The sequence below is a fragment of the Papio anubis genome, chromosome 9 (assembly GCF_008728515.1).
Source record: "Papio anubis isolate 15944 chromosome 9, Panubis1.0, whole genome shotgun sequence".
In the NCBI taxonomy this organism is placed as follows: Eukaryota; Metazoa; Chordata; class Mammalia; order Primates; family Cercopithecidae; genus Papio; species Papio anubis.
The window spans coordinates 39,888,336-39,915,929 of NC_044984.1; the positions used below are offsets into that span (position 1 = coordinate 39,888,336).

Below are 27,594 nucleotides of genomic sequence, written 5' to 3' on the forward strand. Positions count from 1 at the left end.
CCCACCCAAATCTCAACTTGAACTGTACTCCAATAATTCCCATGTATTGTGGGAGGGACCCAGTGGCACATAATTTGAATCATGGGGGCAGTTTCTCCCATAATGTTATGGTAGTGAATAAGTCTCATGAGATCTGATGGTTTTATCAGGGGTTTCTACTTTTGCATCTCTCTCATTTTCTCTTGCCTCCACCATGTAAGGAGTGCCTTTTGCCTCCTACCATGATTCTGAGGCCTCCCCAGCCATGTGGAACTATAAGTCCAATTAAACCTCTTTTTCTTCCCAGTACCGTCATGTCTTTATCAGCAGCATGAAAAGGGAATAATACACTCCAGTTACCAAGAAGTTCCTCATCTCCATGTGAGACCACTTCAGCCTGGACTTCATTGTCCATATCGCTATTAGCATTTGGTTAAAGAAGTCTCTAGGAAGTTCCAAAGTTTCCCACATTTTCCTCTCTTCTGAGCCCTTCAAACTGTTCCAACTTTTACCTGTTACCAAGTTTTAAAGTTGCTTCCACATTTTGGGGTATCTTTATAGCAGCACCCCACTACTCAGTACCAATTTACAGTACTAGTCCATTCTCACACTGCTATAAAGAACTGTCCAAAATGGGGTAATTTATAAAGGAAAGAAGTTTAATTGACTCACAGTTCCGCAGGACTACGGAGTCCACAGGAAACTTAAAATCATGGTGGAAAGGGAAGCAAACACGTCCTTCTTCACATGGTGGCAGTAAGGAGAAGTGCCAAGTAAAGGGGAAAAGCTCTTTATAAAACCATTAGATCTTTTGGGAACTCACTATCATGAAAACAGCATGAGGGTAACTAAACAATATCAGCCTTCCTTGAACACCCTGCAATCTCTATGGGAATAAACCTAGGGTCACCCCCTGAAAGAGGAGAGACAACATGGAGTAGAGCTCAATTGATCCGACTGAGACCATTCTAGACTAACCAGATCCCAACCTCTGAAATATATTTTGCCAAAAAACATTGAAATAAATCTTTAATCTGGCTGGGTACAGTGGCTCACCCCTGTAATCCCTTTGGGAGGCCGAGGGGGGAAATCACTTGAGTCCAGGAGTTCAAGACCAGCCTGGGCAACATGACAAAACCCCATATCTACCAAAAAATACAAAAATTAGCCCGGCATGGTGGTACATACCTGTAATCCCAGCTACTTAGGAGGCTGAGGTGGGAGGATCGCTTGAGCCCGGGAGGTGGAGGTTGCAGTGAGCCAAGATTGTGCCACTGCACTCCAGCCTGGGTGACAGAATGAGACCCCCCCCAAAAAAAAAAAAAAATATATATATATATATATGTGTGTGTATATATATATATATACACACACACACAAATTTCTTGGCAGTTATATATTTTGATCAAACCTCTACAGGAAATGCAGGAAATAGAGAAACATATTAACATATTAAGTAACTCCTCAGGTATACAATCTCTAAAATCCAGAATGTGAGACATTCTACACAACAAAAAACTGACTTCATTGTTAAATAAATGAAGAAAAAAAAAAGAGGGAACTGTTACAGATTAAAAAGAGATCTAAATCAATTAAATGCAACAGATAGACTTGGCTTGGATCACGATTAGAATAAAATAATGATAAAAAGGCATGAGGTAATTGGGGAAATTTGAACATCGATTAAGTATTTGATGATATGGAGAAGTTGTTGAATATTTTATTTTATTTATATAGAGAGACTGGGCCTCACTATATTAACCAGACTGGTCTCAAACTCCTGGCCACAAGTGACCCTCCTTCCTTGGTCTCCCAAAGTGCTAGGATTACAGGCATGAGCCACTGCACTCGGCCCTGGCATATTTTGTTCTATGGTGAACATCTATAGCCCCAACTACTACAGAGGCTGAGGTGGGAGGATCTCTTCACCCCAGGAGTTTGAGGCTGCAGTGCACTATGATTGAAAGCTGGGTACCTTTGAAGATAATGAAATTCAACAGGTCAAGTCATCTAATAATAGACTTTACTGTAACTGCAGAAGCACTTAGAAAATCCAAGGCAGAACTCATGGAAATCAGTGAAGATAAAACTAAATTCAGAAGGTCTTCAAGCAAGCCCCTCCCAGAAATGACTGATGAGTCTAAAACTGATGTAAAAACAGATCTGTTTATATCAACGGCTTCCCAACTGATGCAACTCATGATGACATAAAAGAATGGCTAAAAGATAAAGGTCAAGTACAATATTCAGATGAGAGGAACATTGCATAAAGCATTTAAGGGATCAGTTTTTGCTATGTTTGGTAGCATTGAATCTGCCAAGAAATTTGTAGAGACCCCTGGCCAGAAATACAAAAGCACAGACCTGCTAATACTTTTCAAGGAAGATTACTTTGCCACACACACAAAAAGAAAAGAAGAAGAAGAAAGAGAACAAAATGAAGTGGAAGCTAAATTAAGAGCTAACAGAGTGAGAAGAAAAACAAAAGTTAGAAGAAGATGCTGAAATGAAATATCTAGAAGAAGATTGGATGCTTGCTGAAATTATCAGGTGACTTAGATGATCAGATGTGTAGAGAAGAGTTACACATTCTTTTCTCAAATCATGGTGAAATAAAATGAATAGACCTTGTCAGAGGAGCAGAACAGGGGATGTATAATTCTAATTAAAGTAAATGTCAAGGAAGTATTGGGTAAAGCCAAAGACACGAGTAATGGTAACCTACAATTAAGGAACAAAGAAGTGAATTGGGAAGTACTAGAAGGAGAGGTGGAAAAAGAAGCATTGAAAAAAATCTTAGAAGACCAACACAAGAATCCCTAAACAAATAGAAGTCAAAACGTTGCAGATTTAAAGGAAGAGGAACAGGTAATTAAGCTGTCTGGCCTGGGTCTGCTAAAGGAAAAGTACGTTTCAAGTTTAAAAAAACTAAATCTGCTAATGATGGTGAACTGGATGAAAATGGTGCAACTAGACTAGTGAAACGAGCAAGAGAAGAAACAGACAGAAGAACCTGCATCAAAACAACAGCAAATGGTGTCAGTAGCTTAGTAAACCAGTAGTTTAGTAAACACATTTTTTATTTATTTTAATTAGGTTTTAAGCTGCTTTTTGTTTTGGGGAGCTTTTAAAATGAAAAACAAATTAGGTCCACTTCAATATCCATATGTGAGAAAGGAGAAGTTCTTTTGTTGTTTAACTTGTCTTTTTTTGTTATCCAAATGAGGATTTTTTAAAATGCATAGTTCTGTATGTGTTGTTTCAGATTATTCAAGTATTGAAAGGAGCAGTCTTCCCCTAAATTGCCTTTGTAATATGATAATGTTAGTACAAGCTAATAAAATATATTCTTTATTAAAAAACAAAACAAAAACAAAATAATCCACAGGGTTTGGCAAGTGATAAATGAAACAGAACAAGAGCAATAAGGAATGCATGATTGCTGAAGCTGGATAATGGTAGGTTGGCTCATTAAACTATTCTCTTGCATTCATATATATTTGTCTAATTTCCAAAATAAAAATAGGCAAAACAAAGTCCTTCATCACCTACAAATTATTTCCTGAAAGTAACTTCCACTAACAGTTTTTTATATTGTTTTCCAGACATCTTCCATGTATACGAAGGCAAGTTCATGTCTATCTATATATGTATATGTATATGCAAGTGTATATAATTTTTAAAGCAATGGAAATCATACTGTATAAGACAAATAAAATGAAATGAAATAAATTAAAGCCCCCAGGTATTTGTCTACATAATAGCAAACATCTGAATATTTACATAAATATATGTATGTGTAATGGTTTTGGAGCAGGAGAGAGTCAACATCTATAAATCTAGCCTGTCAGATTTGACTGTTTTTTAATGTGATATTAAAAGTGTAATAGTTATTTTTACATTAATAAAAATCTTCCTCATAAATACATACACTTTTTTGAATTAAATAATACATATTTTGGAGTCATGAATAGACAGTTCTTGCATACACTTTCCCTCTTCACCAAATGATTGCTTAATAGAGATTGTGTATAAGAGTCTTAGGAAACATTTGCTTAAGGAAGCAAAATTTAAATTTACTTTTACTAAAAGATCCTCAAAGTTCATATTTTTGACATATTCTGTAAACCCCTATAATCTAATACATAGCTTTATACCTAGAAATCATTTGATAAATACATCATTGCATATGATGTGCTGTCAATGTTGAAGTTGATAATGATAAAATGTAGGCCCTAAGTAACTTCTGTAATAACCAGAATAATTTCTGTAATAATTCTGCAAAAATCAACTTGATAGCAAATTGTCCAATTGGAAGTAATGTTCAAAATAAGACATTCTAAGCAAACTTCTTTTCTCACCAAGACCAAACAAGAGCATTTATCCTTAAAATATCCCAGGCCAAAACTGTCAGATGTCTGTGCTGCCTTGAGCAATATCAACCCTCTACTCTAGGAAAGTCTTGCAACTTACAATTTAGTGCTCTTTTCAACCAAAAGCACAAGTCATTCTCCCAGATTTTTATAGTTAAATATCAACTTTTCTACCAGTACATTTGGTGTACAAAGCAAACCGATCATTTTTTAACCTACATAGGAGAATATCTGCTTGAGAATTCAGTCTTGAACTGATGTCTCTCTGAATTCTGTCAAAAATACAGGTGAGAAAAAATTATACTTGATAGCATGTATAAGAGATGTAAAAATCCATTTTTCTGCATTTTCTCTGTTCTACTTTAGTTATCTTTTAGTATTACTGTAGTTCTTTGGAATGGTATGTATCTGTAATGTGGTTAGTATTTTACTTTAAATACTTTAGCCTAAGAAATGGATCTATAAAGGCGCATAATTTATTTTTAGGTTATACATACCTCAGGGCTGGTTAGTTGATATTTAACCAAAAGCCAGTAATCCAGAAGAGGCTACCAAAAGCACTTTGGTTATCTTTAACTTCAATTAACACTGGAGGGTTTTTTAGTTACCACTACTGACATAATAAATTATTTTTTCCCATTGGATAAATAAGTGGTATTAGAGAGGTGGAGAAAAACATTTTTATTTTTACATGAAAACTTATACCTTCCTGAATGGAAAAGAAGGCTTAATTCTGAATCAGTCCTGTGTTCAATCACTGACTTAGAGAATTGTTGTCTAAACTGAGCTATGATGTTAGCATCTCATGTTGGAACATTGTCACATTTCCTCAAGTGAACCTTTTATACAGGGTAGAAACTTGGAAGGACCAAGAGCTGAACCTCACGGAGTTTACAAAACGTTATATGACTGTTTCTTTGCCTGCTAGCACATAAATGTTTAAATATATCATAAAATTCAGTTTGACCCTTGTTTTCATGCCTGGTAGTAGAGTTATGGGGATAGCTCTATATCCCCTAATCAGCTTAATTAGATATTAGAGGCTACTCATGTTTAAGAAAAAGAGCATAATAATTGAGGATGCCTAAATAGGCTCAGGCCATTTTGCTGAAGTTCCTTGAAGAACCACTTTGGAAGGCCGGGAGCGGTGGCTCATCCCTCTAACCCCAGCACTTTGGGAGGCGGAGGCCGGCGGATCACCTGAGGTCGAGATTTCGAGACCAGCCTGTCCAACATGGAGAAACCCCGTCTCTACTAAAATTTAAAACTGAATCATAATTGAATTTTATTAGGCCAGCATGCCTGTAATCCCAGCTACTCGGGAAGCTGAGGCAGGAGAATTGCTTGAACCTGGGACGCGGAGGTTCCGGTGAGCGGAAATTGCACCATTGCACTCCAGCCTGGGCAACAAGAACAAAACTCCGTCTCAAAAAACAAAAACAAAAACAAAAAAAACAAAAAACACTTTGGCCTGTGCTGAAATCTGGCCGCCAAAAAAGAACAACCTCAAAAAGTCAAACGACTTCAGGGTCAGATGGGTAAAACCTGTACGTCGGGTGTAAAATAATAGAGAATGTGAGCTAGCAATTAAAGGGGAGACGATAAGGAAATGTGATCCTGCCGAGCAGAGCATTTGCCTAAGTGTTTGTTGTCACTAGGGTGGAGAAGTAGGCTGGAACCACATCATGCTGGGTCTTGCATGCAGCACTCAGGATTTTGGATTTTGCCTTCACAGCAATGAGATAGGATCATATTTGCATTTTAAAAGGACCACTCTTGTGGTGGTGTGGAGACTGTACCAGGATCTGAAGACACTGGACACTGCCAAAGTAATCTAGATGAGAGCTGCTGGTATTTTGGACTGGATCTGTGACACTGAGGATAGGAGCAGGAGAATTTGAGAGTTATCTAGGAGGTGGAGTCTATTCTACTGTGAATTTAGAGTCTGAGGAAATCTTGTCTTTCCTGAGGAACTAGTGTGCTTAATTTTATCAGGCCATGATGAGAATGACATAGCCCATCATGTTTTGGCTGCCAAGAAGTTGAGCTAATTTAAGAGCTCTATCGTAACAATTCTAAGTTTGTATTTCTCTCATTTTCACCCTCTCTCTATTTGACTTTAGATATTTTATGTTATTTTGATGGTTCTGTAATGTGGTAATATGTGTATCCACTTAGTGTGCCTCCTCAAATCCTGTGACAAATCAACACAATGTATACCCCATAAATATATACCATTAGTATGTATCAACAAAAATTTTTATTAAAAATTTAACAACAGGCAGGCATTTTTTTTTAATAAAACAGCCTGTACTTACAATAGTTCCACTAAGAATTGGACTTCTGCAATAGAGTCTAAAGAAGTTCTTCCCTGTTGCTCCATAGTCAGCTAAATTTTTCCCTTTGGCAGGAGACATCTTTGTGCTTGGTGGAGAGCAACAGCTCCTGTAGTATGAACTCAGGCTGGTGAACTCCAGGAGTGAATAGCTGACCTCCCACTGCTGCAATCAGCTGTAATCTGAGATCCTGCTTCAACATTCAGACACCTTTAAAAAGGAGATGGTGAGGAGCTAGGTTCTTTTCTCAACTGAAAGGAGAAGACTCTAGAGAATCATTGCAGCCTTTTTAGTAACCTGCTGGAAATCTGGCTGGTGCATGATTACTCAGGGAGAAATAAATATTTCCCAATAGCTGCTAACTCTGTGGATTCCCTCTGCAGCCTAACACCCACTCACAACTCAGAGCCTTGGGCGGATTATGTCTTAATCCTTGAGTTATTTTCTCTTCAAAGAGAAAAAACCTTTTATTTTTTAAAGAAAGTACAATAACATGTTAAGAAATTTATTCTACCACTTCAATAATCATTGCTTAATTAAATTTCTATAATTCTGTACTTTCTTAAATATTCTTCTATTCCCTCCACCCCCCACCCCATCCCCCAAATACTCTTGGGTCTTCAAAATAAATTCTAAAAACCTGGCTCACCTCTGAAAGACATGTATAAATATGTTTTCCATTTCGATCTGGCAGAACTCATGCTCTTATTGTCCTACTTTTCTTGCACATGCCTTTTCTGGCTGGCCCTATTTGACTTTTTGTGCATTATTTTGCCTTGCCCCAGGCATTGTTCATCTCCGTGCCCTGCATTCTACCTTCAAACTCTATTTTACTGACTTTCTTCTGTTACTGGGAAACTTCCCAGTTTCCTTCTAGGCCATTCAGTTTCCTTGGCATTACTTGCTCATTGATCATTTCTAACCACTTTCCCAATTCTGCTGCTTGGCCCAAAGTGAAATGTGAGACTACTGAAAGATTTTGAGGAAATTACTCTGATGCTGCTGAGCAGGAGTCTTTTCAGCTGGTTTTATCTTCGTTGCCTCAAAGTCACAGGTGCCTCTCATTCATATTGGGAGCCTACTGCATTTTGTAATTTGACCTGAATTACTGCTTTGAACAAAAGGATGCATATTGCATCATGAATTTTGTCATATTCTCCAATATTTACACCAAAATAGTCCCTTCAGATGAACTTTAAATGTTTTACATTTACTGCCAAAATTATAAAGCAAACCCAGAAAAGTTAATCCTTTGGGAACCTCTACTCTAAGGCTATGAATCCTGGCTTTCTGAACCAGATTTGGATGTGTTAATCTCTTTGTTTTAGAGTGTCATTTCTCTGGTAAGAATGTGTCATGTAAAATACAATAGACATTTTAAGCACATACACAAAAATTAATTTCTACAGTTTTTTTCTAGTTTCCTAATTCTATTGAGTTTTGCAGTTTTGATTTATTTGCAAACTCTGTAAAAATCCATGTTTAACTTTGAATTTGTTTGATTTGATAGTTCCAAATTACTGAGAAAAAAAGGGGTGTTCTCCTTTTAGAAATATTGTACTAAAATAAAGGAATGATTCACAGTGAGGAAAGAACCATGAAATTGAAAAAGGACATTTATAATATTTAAAAGGAAAGGAAAGTTTGATGAGGAAGGGTAAGAGCAGGTTGATGCTGAGAGCTAACTGGGGCAATTTATGTTCCCCTCTAGTTTCCTAGCCCTGTAATGTTAAAAGCCTGGCTGTGCATTAGGACCACCTGTGTAGAGTTTACTAAAAATGCAGTGTCAGGCATCACTCAACACTTTCTGAATCAGAATCAGAATTAGAATCGGTCTCTTCTGCAGTCACCCCAGATGTTGCTGATGGACAGTTGTGCTGTGAGTAGCCCCTTAACTGGCCTGGAACCTCTGCTTCCTGCCTCTTGGAACAAGTGGCCATATGGGAAGTGTGTCTACCCACAGATCACCATGCTAAGAAATGCCCAGGCCACATGAAGAGGCTCTGGAGAATGAGCCTCTTAGAGAAGGGAAAGCGGGCTGAGTATCATCATGAAACAGACAGACACATCAAGGCAATGGATATGTGAATGAGCCATTTTCAATGTCCAATCCTATTGAACCTTCAGTTGGCTACAGCCTCAGATACCATTCTAATGGTCACAGCATGAGACCCCAAGAGAACTATTCTGCGGAGCCTAGTCAATACACAAAAGCATGAGGGATAATAATGAACTGTGTTTTAAGCCACCAAATTTTGCAGTAGTTTATTGCACAGCAATAGATGACCCAAACATCAATCCCTACTGCCCCCTCAGGGACTTATCATCAATAATCTCTTTTTAAAATACACAAATAGAAATAACTGACATTTACTGAGGCTTACTATGTACCCTACACTGTTCTATACACTTTTTATGAAATCCTCTGAATAATCCTATTGAGATAGGTGCTGTTTTTATCTCCATTTACAAAAGGTGAAATTTATCCAAAGAACACAAATAAAAAGTGGCGTGGAGCAAGACAGTGAGATCCCAGAGTCTGCACACTTAACCATCACATGTACCTTAATCTGTCACTCTTTATGGGGTCTTCTCTACCTGCATTTAAACATATTTGAGTTTCTCCTTCTTGACCCTATAGATCTCCTCTAACAATCACTCCATTTCTCTCTCTTTGCATCTTTAAGGTTAACTCTCTAGAAAGGGTTGTCTACTTTCTGTCTCTTCTTTCTCCCATTCATCCCTCAAGGTATTGCTGACTTCTTCCTCTTCCACCCTATAGACACCAGTTCTTGTCTAAGCCATCCGTGGTCTCCCTTGCTAAATCTAAGGGATCACTCTTTGTCCTTGTCTTCTTAATTTCTCTTACACTGGTGATACTGATAACCATTTCCTTCTCTTGAAACTGTTCCCTTCTATAACTTCTGTGACCTCAGTCTCTCCTAATTTTACTCTTACTTTTCTAACATTACATCTCGTTTTCTCTTACTGCCGTCTCTTCCTCTGCCTGTATCTTAAATATTAGTGTTCCTTAGGAACTCCCTTTCTAATTATTATGTACAATTACGTCTATCCCTATGGCTTTACTCACTATCTTCATGATGAGAATCTCAAATATCTCTAGTCCAGATTTCTGTCTGAACCTGATTCTTAACCTGAGGTCCACAGAACCATTGGAATTTTGTGTGTAATTCAGAGGGGTCCATGAACTTGGACAGGAAAAATATACATCTTTCTTTTCACTAAACTTTACTTGAGACAAGCATTTTCTTTCATAAAACATATGGGCGACAAACCACAGTGGAATTATCAGTACTTCTATCAATAGAAACCACAGATTTTTAAAAAAAATTTTAATTTTTGCTTTTAGTTCTGGGATACATGTGAAGGATGTGCAGGTTTGTTACACAGGTAAACGTGTGCCATGGTGGTTTGCTGCACCTATCAACCCATCACCTAGGTATTAAGCCCAGCATGCATTAGCTACTTTTCCTAATGTTCTCCCTCTACCACCCCACCCCCAAATAGGCGCCAGTGTGTGTTGTTCCCCTCCCTCTGTCCATGTGTCCTCATTGCTCAACTCCCACTTATAAGTGAGAACATGCGGTGTTTGGTTTTCTGTTCCTGTTAGTTTGCCAAGGCTAATGGCTTCCAGCTTCATCCATGTCCCTGCAAAGGACATGATCTCATTCCTTTTTATGGCTGCATAGTGTTCCATGGTGTATATGAACCACATTTGCTTTAACCACTCTATCATTGATCAACATTTAGGTTGATTCCGTGTCTTTGCTATTGTGAATAGTGTTGCAATGAAGATATGCATGCATGTATCTTTGTAATAGAATGATTTATATTCCTTTGGGTTTATATCCAGTAATGGGATTGCTGGGTCAAATGGTAGTTCTAGTTCTAGATCTTTGAGGAATCACCACACCGACTTCCACAATGGTTGAACTAATTTGCATTCCCACCAACAGTGGAAAAGCATTCCTGTTTCTCCAGAACCTCACCAGCATCTGTTGTTTCTTGACTTTTTAATAATGGCCATTCTGACTGGCAAACCACATAAATTTTTATATCAAAATACAATTGTCAGATGTGAGGGCTGTCTGGCTGTGGCATCTGTCACCCCGTTGATAGCCAGGGTTGATTTGGCTGAATTGGCTGGCTAGGTGGGTGTCCCCTTCTTCCCTCACCATTTCATGTGGATCGCTCCCAAAGCTGCACGCTCAGTTGAACAGAATGACCATCAAAGAGGACAACCATCCCCGATAGAGGAGGACAGTCTTCAGTCAAGGATATAAGAGTAGCTGCGCTCTCCTGCTAGAACCTCCAAACAAGCTTTCAGGGTCCATTTGTAGGGGAACATGGGGCAGTCAAGCTTCCAAGACTCCAAATACATCCAAATGAGGTGCTGCATTGGTGAGCTTTGAATTTTTATAAGATGGAAATATCCTTATTTTCCTTTATGACTGAAACCTGATTTATGAAATATTTAACTAACCTAAGGTATTAACTGTTGTCTCATACTTTCCCACAAAAGTTTAAATTTTCTGTTTTTCACATGTAAATATTTAATTCATTGGCAATTATGGATAGTATGATATATAAGGAAATTATTTCATCAAAGCATGATGACACCACCATTCAATATCTGACATAAAAAGACAGAGCTCAGTCTGGGCAACATGGCAAAACCCTGACTCTACTAAAAATACAAAAACTAGCCAGCGTGGTGGCATAAGCCTGTAGTCCCAGCTACTTGGGAGGCTGAGGTAGGAGGATTGGCTTAAGCCCAGAAGGTTAAGGCTGCAGTAAGCTGTTATTGTGCCACTGCACTCCAGCCTGGGCAACAGAGCAAGACCATTTCTCAAAAAAAGAGACAAAGAGCTGTGTTTATTGCTGGTCAGGTATGGTCTCTCAGAGCACAGGAGACTGTTGATCTCACATGGCTGTTTTTGCAGCATGGAGTTCAGGGATGGGCTGACTTTCCAAGGCATCAGTGGGTTGACATCATCTATAGTAGTAGTGTGACTACTTAGGTAAGACAGTGGTTGGTTTGTTGGCACTTGAGGTATGTGACATTTTTGGAGTGAATCTGCCCCTGACTAGGTGGCTCTCAGAAGCCGGTTGCTGATCCTGTTTGTGTGACTTTCAAAAGTGTGTTGACTAAGGGGAGTTATTGTTCACATATTGAACAGGTTTCAGACTGTTACCACGGTTTCAGAACTATCTGTCTTAGAAAATGCTTGTGGAAACTTTAATTCTCAGTTCTTTCTTTGGTTTCTCATTCATCTAGAGCTATGGAAGAGATAATCAAGAGTTTTCCAGATTTTACTATGGTTGTTGATTCAAGACTTGGTTTGTGGAGGACTAATTTTTAGATTGAGCATTGATCAGTGTGATATTATCCTGTGTTTCTCTGGAGTAATTTAAGTCATTTTTCAGAAAAGTGGCTGTGTCAAAGTATTTGAGACACTGAACAACAGACATAGAAAAACTGTGACACAAATACATGAAGATAAATGTACTTAAGAATAGATTAGAAGATTCTCCACAGCTGGGGGTGATTAAGGAGACAATTCCCAACTATTCCCTGAGTCCATCTTAAATAGCCAGGCTGCCTTTTATTTTGGCTGAGATATAGAGTGTTTTACCTTATTTGAAGGGTTAATTCAGTACTACATGAAGTGTTGGCCAGGAGCATTTTCTTCTCTGGTTGGCCAAAAGAAAGTGTGTGCGTGTGCGCGCACGCACACACACACACACACACACATATTCCTACAGTCAGGTACCACATAATGATGTTTTGGTCAATGGCAGACCACATATATAATGGTAGTCCCACAGGATTATAATACCATATTTTTACTGTGCCTTTTCTATGTTGGATATGTTTAGGTATACAAACTCTTACCATTGTGTCACAATTGCCTGTAGTATTCAGTACAGCAAAATGCTGTACAGATTTACATCCTAGAAGCAATAGGCTATACCAAATAGCCTAGGTGTGTAGCAGACTATACCGTCTAGATTTGTGTAAGTACATTCTAGGATGTTCCCACAATGATGAAATCCCCTAACAAGGCATTTCTCAGAACAAGCAACACGTAACTGTATATACAAATTTGTAATTTATATTTCTTCTCATAATGTTTTATCTTTAAATCTGTTTTGGCTATTATTAATACAGTAACAGTTTTGTTTGTATTATTATTACCTTCTTTGTATATTCTTACATATTCTTAGTTTTAAATGTCCTGTGTCCTTATGTTTTAGATGTATGTTTTAGCTATAACTGTAATTTAAAAATTTGCTCTGATGATGTCAGTCTTCTAATTAATGAATAATCTCATTTATATTCAATGTGATTGCTTATATTTTCAATTTGTTTCTATAATTTCATTTTTTTCTACTTACCCTTTATTATGCTTTCTCTTTCCTTCTTTCTTGACTACTATTAAATTAATGTTTTATTTATTCTTTTTTCCTTCTCCACTAGACCAAAAGATATGTACTCTATTTCTATTCTTTTAATGGCTAATCTCAACATTTTAACACTAGTTTAAAGTTATTGCATATCTCTACAGTTGTTTTGAACAATTTGCCTCTAAATACAATTCTACTCACATGTTACCTTTCTGCAGTTATTTCTATATTGTTTTTATACCCTTAATATGATGATTACTTACATATACTCATCTAGCTACAAATTTCTTAACTTACTATTCCTTCTCACATATCATTAACTTTTTTCTATATTTATAGTCTATCCTTATGAAGTACATCCTTTTTTTCAATGAGTGGCAATTCTTACTAAAAATGTCTTCAGTTTGCTGTCATTGTTGAATTTGAATGATAGTTGAGCTGTGCATATATTTTAGATTTACAATAGTCTTCTCTAAACTTTTGGAGGTATCATTCCATTGTCTTCTGGATTCTGCTGCTGCTGGTGTAAAGTGTGCCATAAGTCTAATTGTTATTATTTTGTAGGTAATGTTTTCTTGGTTGCTTTTAAGATCTCTATTTCACTATGATGTATCTACTGATTACTCTTTTTCCTTTAAAAAATCTTCCTCAGAACTTCCTCAGAACATATCATTAATATATTCTTCAGAGCCTGAATCTAAAGATTCATATACTTGAGTAATTTTGGAAAATTCTCAGCTATTATCTCCTTAAACATCGCTTCTCTTGCAGCCATTCTTTAGTCTCTCTCTATTCAAATCCTATTAGACCAATTCTAGATCTTTTGCTCTGTTTTTCATTTTTCTCATTTTCTTTTTTATATTTTTATCTCTTAAGCCTTTGGGGTAATTTCCATATCTCTATATTCAAGACACTATTCCTCTCTTCAGCTGTTTAATTTGCCGTTTAATTTGAACTAGTGGAACTCTTACTGAAATGCTTACATTTCCTATTTTAATTCTAGATGTTCTACTAGTTCTCTTTTCAAATCTTCCTGGGTATTTTAATAATGTATTGATCATTTCCCATGTTTAATTCTTTTCTAATGTTTTTAAATAATTTAAGCATACTTATTTTATAGGTTCTATCAATAATTCTATTATCTAAAGAGCCTAAGGCTCTATACCTGTTACTTTACGAGTCATAAAATTTGCTTTTGTTAGTTGTTTCCTTATGTGTTGCAATTTTATTAAGAGTACTTTAGATTGTAAAGTCATTTTTTTTTTTTGAGACGGAGCCTTGCTCTGTCGCCCGGGCTGGAGTGCAGTGGCCGGATCTCAGCTCACTGCAAGCTCCGCCTCCCAGGTTTACGCCATTCTCCTGGCTCAGCCTCCCGTGTAGCTGGGACTACAGGCGACAGCCACCTCGCCCAGCTAGTTTTTTGTATTTTTTAGTAGAGACGGGGTTTCACCGTATTAGCCAGGATGGTCTCGATCTCCTGACCTCGTGATCCGCCCGTCTCGGCCTCCCAAAGTGCTGGGATTACAGGCTTGAGCCACCGCGCCCGGCCTGTAAAGTCATTTTTAATGGAGTTTTATCTTGTAGAAATCCACTATAGTTTGCCTTCAACAAGTATTACCCTAGAGATGTTTCGTGGCTACTTCTTACAATTTGCCCAACCCTGCAAAGATGAAGTTTTGGGAACAGGCAAATTGAGGAATTTGCCTGAAACCCAGGCTATGTATTTAAAATCAATATGTCATATTTTGTCCTGTAATTTTTAACTTTTGTTTTATACCAGTCGGTTTTAAATTATATTTAATTCACCTATATTTTCAGAAATAGAAATACTTTTATTTTTCAACAGGAGCCAGATTAATATTTTTATGAAGTATAAACCTAGCCATATAACTCCCCTACTTAAAACCCTTCATTGATTTTCTTTCTTTTTATTTAATTTCACTTTCCAGATAGAATCTGAAATTATTAATATGTTCTTGAAAGCCTGGAATGATATGACTCCTGGCAACCTTGCCAATCTCATCTCCATCAGTTGTCCACTAGGTTACTGCTCTCTGTTCGTTCCTCCAGGGTGAATGTTCCTTCCCATCTCTGAGCCTTTTCACATACTGTTCCCTCTGCCTCAAAGCCTTGTCTCTGTCCCAGCATTACCTGGAAAATGTTCATTTATTTTTCTGGTCTCAGCTTGAATGTCTCTTCCTCAGGAAGCCTTCCCTGAGCTCTCTAATTTCATAGCCAGCCAAAGTTAAAGCCCATGTTGTTCACTGTCGAAGCACCCTGAGGATTTTCTTTTCAGTGTAAATAATTTTTTAAAAAATTTAATGACTGTCCTCTCTACATGAATAAGATCCATGTGAAGGAGGCTGGGTCAGTCTACTAACAAAAATAACCCCATACAAAGGAAAACATGATATTTTAGGAGAAAGAGAGATAATTGCAGGAGCTAAGTCCAGAAATAGCTGGATCCTTACCCACACAGCCAGGTTATTTGGCCTTATACAGGAGAATGGACAATTCTTCTGTTTGAACAGGTAGAAAGGCAGAGACTACAGGTATGAGAATAGACATCAGTGGGTTAGTAGATTAGTCAGTGAGAAAATAATAAAGTTCTTAACCAATTACTTTTCTGTTTAGTGAAATGATATCAACAATGAGTGAGTCAAGATGGAGGTAGTGTTATATTTGAAAAGAAAAAAATTATGTTATTTTTTTTAAATTCAAAATTATGTTAAATTTGTTTTCTCAGAGAATGAAAAAGGGAACCGGTTTGGTAAAAGTTGGGGATCCTACTTCTGCTTAAGGTTTGTGGTTGTAGTTTAAAATGAGAGCATCCTGTATGGCTCTGAGTTTAATTACACCAGGAACAAGACCAGAGAAGGCAGAGGGATGGACTGAAGCATGGTTCACGTTTTGCCAGTGAGTGTCACTAGGGGAGAGAGAGGAGAGAAGCTGAGGTTAGATGGAAGGGAGTGATTATAATGATGAGCCACATGCAGTCATCTAAAAAGCAATAAGGGATGTATTCTAATCTTCAACGAATAGGGAAAAGTGACCAGAAGGATTGTGGATGCCTGCAGCATGGTAGAGTGAAGGATGATAATCCAATATAGTTCTTCAAAAGAAGAGAAAAAAATTGAGAAGGAGGTAAGAACAGTGGTTGGGAAACAATAATAAGGAGTGAAAAGGCACCTATCCCATACTCAGGCCCAGAGAAGACTCAAGTGATGCTGTGTTCTTAAGGGCGTACTAGATTTTGGTTAGAGCAAGTAGGTGAAGGGAGCTTTCAAAGGAAGAATTTGAGGGTACAGAGGACTTTGCTGAAGACAATGAACTCCACAGGGTGTACTGGAAGGATTTGGGGTTCCGTGACAGGTGGAATTTGGGTTGGATTGTTGCATATACAGTGACAGTAGAGGTCCAGGCAATGCAGGAAGACCTTAAGAGTTTATACTTCTTGGAATGACTTGAATGGGGAAGTATTGCATAAAAGGGATTAAGTAGGGGATTTCTCTGCCTTTCTAGTGTGATCTCAGCCACACTTCCCTGCAATCCTCCACCTATTACATTTAAAATCTTCCACCCACCAGATACACTGCTGCCCCAATATGTCCTATAAACCTTTGTTCAAACTGATCCTTCTGCTTAATAAGGATTTATCCCTCCTCTCTCCTGCTTCCTCTAAATAAATTTTCCCATATTCTCACCCAGTCAGTATGCATCTCTCCATATACCTCTATTGATATAATTGCTACCATATTCTGCTATTTACCTGTTCATTTATGTATAATTATTTCTCCCACAATAGATTCTGAGCTCCTGAACTGCAAATATGGGGTGGCCCATACTCTCCATAGTACCTAGAACTGCACTCAAAGGTCAATAGAAATGTAAGTAATTAAATTGTCTGCTTGATTTCCCCTGAGGCCTCCAGACTTCAGCACTATGTCCAAGATGGTGGTAAAGATTACCCATAGAAGACCCAGATAGAGGAGGACCTGTTGCCTCTGCCTCATTCTCCCCAATCCCAAACTAGCCCAGCCAGTGTCTTCTGGGGAATAAACAGCCTAAGGCTGTGAAAAGTCACTTTTTAATTGTCAACTATGAAAGTATCCATGCAAGACTTATAAATAAAATACTGCCCAAGTTGGGCTGAACACTAGAAACCTAGTTTTCACATGCTCTTTTTAAAAATATAAAGATACAATTATGGAATATGGAGATCAAGAGACTGCTTTTATAGTAATGGCTCCAGTCAAGGGTACCTTAATTTCACAAAGCTATTTTGTGTATAAATACTAAAGACACCCACATTTATAAAAACAAATTATTGCGACCAAGTGCAGTGGCTCACGATTGTAATCCTAGTACTTTGGGAAGCCGAGGTGGGAGGACTTGAAATCAGGAGTTTTAGACCAACCTGGGCAACAAAGCAAGATCCCATATCTACAAAAATAAAATAAATCTTTTAAAAAAACAAATTTTTATTTAAATAATTAAAACTATTTGAGTACATTTTGAATCAACTGCATCTGAGTTTATTACAACCAGGTGGTAGGTGAAATTATTTTGTTATAATGGAATTTTTCGTATGTATATAATTTAAAATGCATTATAAAGTAAAAATGATGATTTAACAATTTAGAAACTTTTTTCCTAAATAAGCATATTTTACTATTTTTACTTTGCTGAAAGGATTTATTTTAAGATGTGCCTATTTTATTTTTAAACGTGTCTTGGTATGTTATGTTTTTTTTTTCTGCTTAGAGATACTTAATCTTCTTATTATAAACCTTTTATATGATTTGTATGCATATAACTGCTTTTCAGAGTTGATGAGCTGTTCTCACATTCCTTCAAACACCCATGGTAGATTTGATTTCTAAATTCCCAAATGTTATAAATAATTATTTCTAAAATAATTATATGTGAAATTAAAAACTTTATGTGGAAAACAGATGAATTTTAGCTTATTTAACTTCCCAGTGATTGTCAATTAATTACTGTAAATCTTTAATAGAGTACTATGAAGACTCTGAGGGTAGCACTAAAAGTCAATATACCCACATTATTTTATGGTTCTGGGTGGAAAATTAAGTTATAGTTGCGAGGCCTTGCTTTCAAAGTCACATACTAGGCTGTAAATGCATAGGAGTTCAGAGTGTGGTCTTCAGTCAGGCTGCCTGGGTTCAAATCCAGCTCTACCACTTCCTTAAAAGTGTGACCTTGGGTGAGTTACTTAAGCTCTCTAAGACAGACACTATTGTTCCCTCCACAAATAACATTCTTCACCTATTCTTCTCTGTCTTTTTCTGGTTCACAGAGCCTTCACACCCCTAGAGAGGCCAAAAATACCAGCTATTTTCCTGCGTTCCCTTGAAGTTAGGTATTGGCCTGTGCTCCAATCCTGTCGATGAGATGTGAAGAAAGTCTGCCAGAGATATTCTCAGACAGATTTTGCTCCCTATTAAATACAGAATAAGAGGCAATGAAACTCACAACTTCTTACCAAGGTTCTTGTTGTGTGAGATAAAAAAATGTTCCTTGTTATTTCACCACATTTAATTGGGTATAAGTTGCACATAAAAATATATTGAATAATATATTCTTCCATTCAATATTGAATAGATGCAAGACAGCAGACACCTTTGTTTTTTATTTCAAGAGAAAGTTTTCAACATTTCACCATTAAGTATGATGACATATATAGGATTTTGAAGATACTGTATATCAATAAACCTATTCCTAATTTACTTAAGGGATATTTCTCTAATCACAAATGGCAGTTGAATTTTTCTATATTATTGAAATAATCATATGATTTTTCTCCATTATTTTGTTAATATGACACATTATATTAACTTCCAAAATTTATTCAATCTAAAATTCCTGGAAACCCAAGTTCCTTATGACATACTTAGTGTATCATCTATTTTAGATATTGCTGGATTTGGCTTGCTATTTCATCATGTTTATAAATAAGATTGGGCTTTAATTTTACTTTTTTGTCATAGCCTTGCCAGATTTTGGATTGAGGATATGCTGGCTTGCTAAAATGAGTTCATAGAAATCATAAGAGTATCCCCTTTATTTCTAATCTTTTGGAATAATTTTGAAAGTATGGCAGTATCTCTTTCTTAAACATATTTTAGAATTTGCCAGTTAATCTCTCTGAGCTGGAACTTTCTTTGTAGAAAAATTTAAAATTAAAAAATTAGCAATTTTTTTAAAACTACGAGAATATTCAGATTTTCTATTTCCTTTTGGGTCAGCATTGAGCTAAATGTATTTTTCCAAGAATGTATTTATTTTACCTCATTTTTTATAAAGTGGCATAAAATTATTTATGATATCTTCTTCCTATTTTTTAAATATCTCTGTGGTTTGTAACGTGCTCTTTTTATTCTTAACATATTTATGTCTACTTTTTTCTTCTTAGTAAGTGTTTTTGTTTTTTATTTCATTAATTTCTGCTCTTATATTTATTATTTCCTGCTCTCTACTTTCTTTCATTTTATTTTGCTATTCATCTAACTTCTTGAAATAGAGATTCAGCTCATTAATTTCAACCTTTTTTTTTTAAGTATTTGCATTTCAGACTACATATTTCCTAAGCACTGCTTTTTACTGTAGGTTTTTATTTGTATGATTTTCGTTATGAATTAGTTCAGAGTAGTTTTTTTAATTTCCAGTGTAATTTCTTCCTTGACCCATGGATTATTTACAAGTGTATTTTTATTTGCCTAATATGTTGGGATTTTCACATTTTTTCTGTCATTTCTGTCTAGCTTAATTGGATTTGGGTCAGAAAACATCCTTTGAAATTTGTTGAGACTTGCTTTATGGTCCAGTAGATAGTCAATCTTTGTAAACATTTTGTACATTATTGAAAATGATGTGTATCATGTAGGGTAGTGTTACATCTATTTCCATTTTGTCTAGATTATTGACTGTATTGCTTGAATATTCTGTATTTTTTGTTTGTTTGTTTTATGTTTGGTTTACTTTTTGTAACAGTTACTTAGTATAATTGTGGCTTTGTCCTTTTTTTTCCTTAAAAGGAAAATACTTCGGAATACTTTAACAGTATTTACTCTCCTCCCAATTTACATGCTATCATTGTCATATACTTTAATTCTATATGTACATTTTAAACTACATAAGACGTGATGAATATTATTGTTTTATTTAGTTAGTATTTATTTATATTTATCTGAATTTTTACCATTTCTTTTGTTTTCTTCCATTCCTTAATCACTTTCTATTTGGTATCATTTCCTTGTTCCTGAAGAATATGTTTCTGGTTGCATTCTCTATGGGATTTGCTGGTAGTAAATCACTTCATTTTTATTTATTTTATCTTTACTCTGGGAGTATATTTTGATTGGGTAAAAAAATTATACTTTGGCAAATTAGAAATGTCATACTATTATCTTCTGGCCTAATTGTTTCTGTTGAGAGATCAGCTCTCAGGCTGTTATTTCTTTCATAATAACCTCCTTTCTTCCTGTTTTTCGTCTTTTTCATTGTTTTTCTTTGGTTTCACCATGATGTGCCTCATGGGTATAATTTTGTTTATCCTGAATCCAGTTATAGAACCCCTTGAATCTATGATTTGCTGTCTTTCAGTAATTTTTTGTTAATTCAGTTATTCTATCTTCAAACATTGCTTCTTCCCATTTTCTCTTGTTTCTTTCTGGCATTCCAATTAAATGGAGATTAAATCTTTATACTTTATATTCTATCCTTTATGGGTTTTGTTTGTCTTTCTCTTTTGCCCTGGGTTCTGTCTTACCTCTCCATCATAAGTCTGGATATTTTATCCTGACCTCTTTTCCAGTTCACTAATTCTCTCTTCATCTGTATCTAATATGCTATTTAATCTATCTACTAATTTCTTAATTTTGATTATTACATTTTATATTATATTATATTTTTTACTTTTAAAATTTCTATTTGGATAAAGGTCTTCTGGAGGGATCAAATGTGCTATAACATTTTTTATTGTTTCTAGCTTTCAACTGAAATTTTTGAATATTATTTTTATCTCCTTGTACTTGGCAAGCAAGTTATTTTAAAACAATCTTTCGGCTGGGCACAGTGACTCACTCCTGTAATCCCAGCACTTTGGGAGGCCAAGGTGGGCAGGTAATGAGGTCAGGAGTTCAAGACCAGCCTGGTCAACATGGTGAAACCCCATCTCTACTAAAAATACAAAAATTAGCCAGGCATGGTGGCAGGCACCTGTAATCCCAGTTACTCAGGAGGCTGAGGCAGGAGAATCATTTGAACCCAGGAGGCAGAGGTTGCAGTGGGCCAAGATTGCACCATTGCACTCCAACCTGAGTGACAGAGCAAGACTTCATCTCAAAATATATATATATTATTAATTTAATATCTGGAGCTCCTACAGTACTATTTTTATTGTTTGTAGTTTCTGATGATTGTCTTTAGGCAAACTAGTCTACTTACATATCAGGTTATCTTGGATTGCATACCGCAAATTGTATATAAAAATTTGTTTGTGAAGTGATTTGACACATAGGATAATGTTACTTTCTCTAGTGAGGATTTTCATTTGCTTTTGTCGGCACTTTCAGATGCTAGCAATCCAGAATGACCTTTATTCAATTTCAATAACTGATATTTCTAGATCCTAAATGGGAGTGCTGGATTATTTATAGTTCACCTTTCTTTTTAAAGCAAAGCCCCTTAGAGTCCCAACTCAAAGTGCTTATCAGAGCCCCCCAGCCTCAACAGGTCCTAGAAGCTAGCCCATGTCAAACCCTCCATACTTTTTCTCATACTTGGGTTAGGGTATAGGATTATTTCAGTTGTGTATAACAGGCAAAACTAACATAGCTCAGGACTGGAATGACAGCTACATAAAGTTCCCTGAGAGTCAAGGTTCTTTACAGCTTACTATTCCTTCATCTATAGGATGTCATCCTAATCCTCAAGGTCCCTGCAGCTGTTAGAGCTCCAACGTAACACCTATATTCCAGGCAATTGGATTTGCAGGTGAATAAAAGGGTTGAAGAGAGAGCATTTCTCCTTATTCTTAAAAAGTCTTTTCGGAGGACCCAAACAATACTTCTTACATTTTATTGTCCAGAACGTAGTCACATCATTATGCCTAGCCACAAGAAAGACTGGTCAATGTGGTTCTTTACCTGTGCAAAATGTGCCCAGCTAAAATTAGTGTTTATCCACTAAGGAGGAAGGGAGAATCAATATTAGGAGTTAACGTAAAAGTTTATGCCTCAAAGGACTATGGATTAAGAAATAAAGAGAATTATAATGAATTTATGAAAGACTAAATGAAGTTGTCGTGCAAAGATTACATTTACGGGACACCTTATCCTAATGCAACCAATAGCATTAGGAGGCACTATGAGGAAAGAAATCAAAGCTTGAGAGCCTGGATTGCAGAAAAAAATTTGAAAAAGAAAAAGAATTACAAATTTGTGGGCAAAAAGGAATGGGTGAAGGGTAAATTTCTGGATATTTGGATACAGTTTAGAAAACTTACAAATTAAATGCCAAGCTCATATTTTTCAGATGGAATATTTTTGTGCTACACTATTAGTTGTGCAGGAATTAAAATGAAAACACCTCCAAAAGTGTGCCTGTTGCTTTCATGATAAATACTTTCAGAAAAAAGTCCTCCAGCACTTGTATCTACCTCTTAATTAAACACATAACAATATGTTTCTTACTCCTGAATTATTTTCTCCAGGATACATCCAAAACAGCACTTTGGCTAGCTGAGTTTGTGCGGAGAATTATACAAAGCACCTCCAGAGGATTTTATAGTGATGTCAAAGGGTAATACAAGATGTTTTGCAATGCAGTTTAGCATGGGTATTTCCAAATAATTACTTGGTTTGGGAACTATCCATTCACTTAAAATATTTTCCTATAATTCCTGTATTTGCTGAACTCTCCCCTGAGCCTCAAATTATAATACATACATATGCTATTAATTTTCTAGTGACTCTTATGTATCACTACAACAATACTGGATCCAGTGATCCAGTATTCAGGGCATTCTTTCCTCTAGCCTGGGCTTTCAAATATCATAGCTTAGTAATAATCAGACTTTGATGATAGAAACCAAAGTTAAGAAAATGCATTAATTTAATGACAAAAAATATTTGGAGGGAAAAAATGTGCTTTATTCTTAGTTCATTTAAAAGCTACTGAAAGTTTAGCCTTAAAAAGGGAAGAGAGAGATCAAACTTTCTTTTGCCTGCTTGCCAGATGATGCTAACAAGTCATTGTCCTTTCTCATTCAGGCATAAGTGCCTGAAAACTCCTTTTTCTTCTGCTTACCATTGCCTTAACCAGTAATACTGTTCTCAGACAGAAAGATACCTGAATGTCTAAACATTTATCTATACTAATACAGGCTCATTTCATGTGAATGTCTGCCAAGCAGGAACTAGGCTGTCAGCTTCATCCCATCAAAAAGACTTTCAGTCCCAAGGACCGATGGCAGGTTCCAATTGTTAAGTCATTCTTGCTTGAACTGAATTTTAAAGTCAGGCTCCTACTGTTAAAGAATGGAGCTCAAAGAGGGCATTTAGCCAGAAATGTTGCAATTCTAAATATAACACTTTTGGATATGGATTTTTTTCTTGCTGTCATTATTTTTCAAAATGTGGATACTGAGTAAAACTCCAGGGCAGCAAATAATGTGTAAGGGCAACCAATACTGCATAATAGTTCTTGTTTTGGTACATTCACTTTGTAGTGATTTATTAAGGGAGACTGAAAAAGCCTGATTAAAATGCATAAACAGTGCTGAACAGTAAACAACCATGTCTAAGGATGAAAAAATGGGACCCACATGCTGTGCATGGAAATTGCCCTTAACAACATGGCCTATTGTTGAACAGATAGGAAGCCAAAGGTTGCTTGTAATCAAATTTGAAGTTTCCCATCACTTATAAAAGCAACACTTCCTTGTGCAAACGTTTCAATTTGTTGTAGTTAAAAACTGCTTCCTGGCTTTATCCTTACCAGGAGTTCTTAATCCTAACCAGGAGTTCTTGTGACTATCAGGTGGATAGAAAAATTTAGACGGGGAGCCCACTAGACTTTACAAAATGGAACCAAGTTTTTAGTTTGCAGAAAAAATAAAATCTAAAGAATTTACAGGATAAAATTAAATTAAAGCAGCAAGAGACCTCAAGATGATTATTTCTTTTGTATTTTATTTAAACGGGGAAATTTTTGATGGGCTGGCTAGATGCTCAAATCTCTTCTCTTTTCTCACTCAAAAATAAAGCAGATGTTAAAAGGGGAGGAAAAAAGCAAACATTCGCTTGCTACAGCCTGAATCAAGCCTGTGGACAAATACTCAAAGAGAAAATTCAGTAATAATATGATAACACTTTTCTGATGGATTGAATTACATGGATACAAATACGGGGATTATTATGTAATGATAATTCTTTAAATTTATGTTTTGTTGTGAAGACTATTAATTCTAATTAAGGAGACAAAAAGTTAACTGCTAAACTTTTAAGCCATATTGATTCTTCCAATATATCAATATAATATAGTAGAGAATAAAGAAAAATAAAGAAATTTGAATATTTTTAAAAATATTATATTATATTCTGTGATGTCTTAATTAAATGAAGACCATTTTAAAAATGTCTTAATATTATTTTTCCAAGGAAATGTGAAGAATGAATACAACATCTTGACAAATGATTAAAAAATGGAATTAAAAAATGATTCCCAAATCTCTTACTGTTAAACATTCAGATATTTTTTATTTCCCAATAATAATATTATAATCAACATCCTTAGATAAGAATCTATGTGTACATTTCTAATTATTTCTCTGGTACAAATTCCCTCACAAATAATTTCTAGATCATTGGGGCATGAACATTTAACTTATTTTAAAAATTGCCTTCCAGAAGTCTTACTAATTTTTGTCTTCCCAGAAGTACATGGGACTGTATCAGAACTAATATTTGATGTTATCACTTCTTAATCTGTACAAAATTATTAAGTAAAAATGGCATCTTTAAAAAATAATGTGCATGCTTTTGACACATTTTATAATTTTAATAATGTTTATGATTCTTTCATTGTTCTTCTTTATGTATTGCCTCTTAATAACATCTCTAATCCTTTCATAGGGTCAATGGAAAAATTAAATAAGTCATATAAAATGCTTAATACACTGACTAGAAAATATTCAATATTAAATAACAGTTAATGAATTTTAGTTATAATTATGGGTATTGATTTGCTTTATCTCTCTGAATTACAGATACAAATGTGGTCAATAAAGAAACTCAGTTTAAATAAAGACAACATTACCATTACTCTGAGGTTATCTTTTTTTTTTTTTTTTTTTTTTTGAGACAGAATCTTCTTGTGTCACCCAGACTGGAGTGAAATGACATGATCTTGGCTCACTGCAACCACTGCCTCCCAGATTCAAGCAATTCTCGTGCCTCAGCCACCCTAATAGCTGGGATTACAGGCATGTGCCATCACACCTAATTTTTCGTATTTTAAGTAGAGACGGGGATTTCACCATGTTGGCCAGGCTTGTCTCAAACTCCTGGCCTCAAGCAATTTGCCCGTCTTGGCCTCCCAAAGTCCTGGGATTACAGGCATGAGCCACCGCTCCTGACCTGAGGTTATATTTTTAATAGTAACATAAACTTGTCATTTCTAGCAAGAACCCCAAATCAAAAATGTGTGGATGCAAGTTCTTGGTGATTAATTTATTCATGCTTCCCCCAGTTCCTGTAAGCATCACAATCATGCACTTCCTTTTACTTTGGGAACATAGTGGTAAGTTCAAGTTCGCAATCTATAGAGGTACAGGGACATTTGGTATCCCAAGTAGCATCCTGTGCACTTCTTAGACATGTAGGAGAATGTTGTAGCCTGCAATCCATGGAGCAGCCAGCTACAGGGAGAGAAATGCAGGCTTGGGCCAATGTGACTTCAGTGGCTCGGATCAAAAACAGAAGGGGTATTGAAGTGGCTCTTACTCCACTTCAAAACCAGAAAGTAGGATGTTCAGTACATTAAAGAGACAGTGATTAATTTTTATTAAAATGATGAGCACAATTCCTCTTTGGCAATAATTGCCATCACCCTACTTAGCTTACTCCCTGCCTCTAGACTCTTGCCTCACCAATCCATCATTACATTGCTACGGAGTTGTCATCCTCAAACACAGGATGGATTATGCTCTTCACATAATAGAATTATTTTAGGCTCTTCCTACTTATTCACCTCTGTCTTCATTAAATAAAGGTTTCGCAATTAGTGTGATATTCAAGACCCTTCTCCACCTAGCCGTAACCTACCTTTTGCAGCATAACTCCACTACATTTCTGTGTACATTTTCTACTCCAAATACTGGTCTACTTACCTCAAACATGGGCTGTGAGCATTCATTTCTACAAGCTTGGCTCATAATTACTGTTCACTGAGCCTCAAATGTCCTTTCTCCCCTCTCCCTTGACAGAGATCCCACTTATTCTTCAAAATCCTACTCCTTCCTCTGTAGTCTTAAAACAACCCACTTGACACATTCCCTTCTGCTTCATTCTATTGATATTTACATAAATGCCTTTTCCCACTAGATTATGAGAATATGTGAAATAGTGATCGTATTTTAATCATGCTCAGCTTCCCCACAGCTTGCGCAATATTTCACAAAAAGAAAGTGTTGAGTAATTGTTTCATGAATTGAATATGCAGTGATCAATTTTAGTTGCTTTCTATATAAATATGACAAATTCCTCGATGAGAAAAAGGTACTCCTCACTGGTTCCAAAGTAAGGTTGTCAGATAAAATATAGGCACTCAGTAAAATTTTGAATATGAAATTCAAATTCAAGTGGACATCCTCTTTTGTTTTGTTTTATTTTGATAAATCTGGCAACCCTAGTCCAAAGACATGTCAGTTTCACAACTGCCATGGTTAACTTCTGGACAACAATGAATTTGTGTAGGTATAAATCTGTTCCCATCCAATTCTGCTATAGCAATGTGTGTATAGCTACCGTGAATTCCTTCATGTAAGGGGAATGTAAAGGGGAAAATGAGCAGAAGAACAAAGGCAGTCGTTTCTAACTTGATTCTTATATTCTCACAGATACATAGTAGATATTTGAGGTACTCAGGGGCTATCATTCCAGATATGAATATAACTTCTTCAAATAGATAGTTGTTCTGATCAGCAAGATAGCCAAGGTAAACCTTTGAGGTCATTGAAACATTTTGCCTTTAAATCATCACCCAGGACATTTCTTCTCACTGTCCTTGAACTTTTTTATTGCCTGTCTGGCATCCAGCCACAACGAGGTCATTGTGTGGGCACTGGTTGTGCCAACCTTCCATGCTCATCCCTGAGGATCCATGTCTACCCCAAGCTATTTAATAACATCTCCTAAACTTATTCCCCACCCACACGTACCTCTCAACCCCAG

The 27,594-nt window shown here is 36.2% G+C and overlaps 1 pseudogene; it reads left to right on the top strand.

The window, feature by feature from the left end:
• Nucleotides 1–1,756: 1,756 nt before the first annotated feature.
• LOC101014204 lies at nucleotides 1,757–5,559 on the top strand (annotated as a pseudogene).
• Nucleotides 5,560–27,594: the final 22,035 nt, after the last annotated feature.